Genomic DNA, 1,914 nt, shown 5'->3' with positions numbered 1-1,914 from the left:
CACACAAACACACACACACTCTGTACATTGTAGCACTCCAACACACAGTGTAGCCTAATAAGCTCTGTGTTGTGGCATGATCATAATAGGGAGCTAATAGAGGAGTAATGGACTGATGCATTAGCTGCATTCTCCTAATATCACCGCTGCACAATGTCACACGCTGTTACATTGTTTCCCCCTGCTACTGATGAATTCATGGTTATTGCATATGCTTGTAATAAAGGTCATTGTATGTGTGTGTGTGTGTGTGTGTGTTTGTGTCAGCTGGACAGAGTCATCTTCTGTGTGTTTTTGCCGACGGATAAGGAGCTGTATCTGCAGAATCTCCCGCTCTACTTCCCTGCTGGTGAGTTGTGTTTCTCCCTCTTGCACGCACATACACCCACACAAACACACATACTGTACTCACACACACTCGCCTATATGCAGTGATGACAGCTCAGCTCAGCTCAATTTAGCTACATACACAAATAGAGACCCACACAATGGTGTGATAAATACTCTGCATCATCCACTGTTTGCTATTTGCACATCCAGTACATTCACATATACACGAGGCCATTACTGTGTGTGATACTGCAAATATATAGCACGCTTAATTGGGTTTAACAACATCATGTAAACATAAACTTTGTTCCCCACGCACACATGTATGCAGTGACATGCAAAGACACACACAGTTTGGAGAAACAGTAGTGACATACAGTACATGTGATGTATGTTCTGTTTATTGGAATGGCCTTTTCCAGAGCTGACAAACTGCCTTGATATTTAACTCGATTTTATTTGATTTATTTAATCAATTAAACATATTTGAAAACAAATTCTGTTGATTGATAGTAATTGTCTTTGTGTCAGACATTTGTTCTGGTGAGTTTAGACACTGTGTTAAATGTTAAATGCTGATACAGGGTTACACATACGTCATGTAAGTTATGGTCTGGAATCATTTCAGTAAAACAAATAAAGATTAGATGTACATTTCTTTCTTTTTTTAATTCTTAGATTTATTGCACCGCTAAAATTGAAAACCTTCTTCCTTTTTCTGATGTATTTACTGGAACATATTTTATGACCTGAGGGACACAGTAAGGACTGTGTTGTGATCAAAACATTTAAGGGTCGGCATACTATTATGTTTATTTTCTTTCTTTCTGTTGTTAGCCTAGCTTAGCATGAAGACTGTAGGCAGGGGGAAGCAGCTTGTCTGACTCTAAATTCAAAAATACATCTACAAGCACCTTTAAAGCTGGCAACACATTGTGTCTTATTTATTTAACTCGCATATGAACAGAAATATAAATATGACGATTTGTTATCTCAGGGGAAGTTCTGGGCTGTAACTGTTTCTTGACAAACAACAGTTCATTCACTCAGCCAGAGCTTCTGAGCTGTATCTCCAGCTATATCACAGCTGTCAGATATGGTCTGAAGATTTTATACTGTTGTATCCAGATTTATACTCACTCTAGCCATTTAATGTGTCTTGGGAGGATTGGATAGCTATCCAATATAAAAAAGTGAGATGTAAATGCAGAAAGGCTGAACTGTTCCTTTAATACGTGTATGACTAATCCCGTTGAGAGCATTAGGCTATGTGTTTTGAGTCCAGAGTACAGTGTTGAGAAGATGGCATTTGAGGACTGAATGAGACATTTATTAGCCAATCATCTCTGTTTTGCCTTCATTTCTGTGTCTGTCCCTTTAGCCTGACCAATGACAGCAGCTTATGGTTCAGGTAACCAGCATGGTGTGTATTAGCATATGTAGTTTGCTTTAACAACAGGAATAACTACATTTAGTGTGCTTGTAGATGGCAGTCTTAAAAGTCCAGTGTGGATATATTGGCAGGAATGGAATATAATGTTCATAGGTATGTTTTCATTAGTGTTTAATCACCTGAAAAGAAGA

At 38.3% G+C, this 1,914-nt stretch overlaps 1 long non-coding RNA gene across 1 annotated transcript in view; it reads left to right on the top strand.

The window, feature by feature from the left end:
- LOC118335766 overlaps window positions 1–1,914 on the top strand; it is a 15,504-nt gene that overhangs the window by 9,084 nt on the left and 4,506 nt on the right. The window contains exons 4-5 of the long non-coding RNA XR_004797075.1: window positions 268–349; window positions 1,712–1,741. This is a non-coding gene — a long non-coding RNA (uncharacterized LOC118335766). The remainder of the gene's footprint in view (window positions 1–267; window positions 350–1,711; window positions 1,742–1,914) is intronic.

This window comes from Morone saxatilis, unplaced genomic scaffold, assembly GCF_004916995.1.
Source record: "Morone saxatilis isolate NCDOM2014 unplaced genomic scaffold, NCSU_SB_2.0 Contig24, whole genome shotgun sequence".
Classification (NCBI taxonomy): Eukaryota; Metazoa; Chordata; class Actinopteri; family Moronidae; genus Morone; species Morone saxatilis.
The sequence above is the reverse complement of the archived record's forward strand: the minus strand, read 5'-3'. Positions and strand labels throughout refer to the sequence as shown.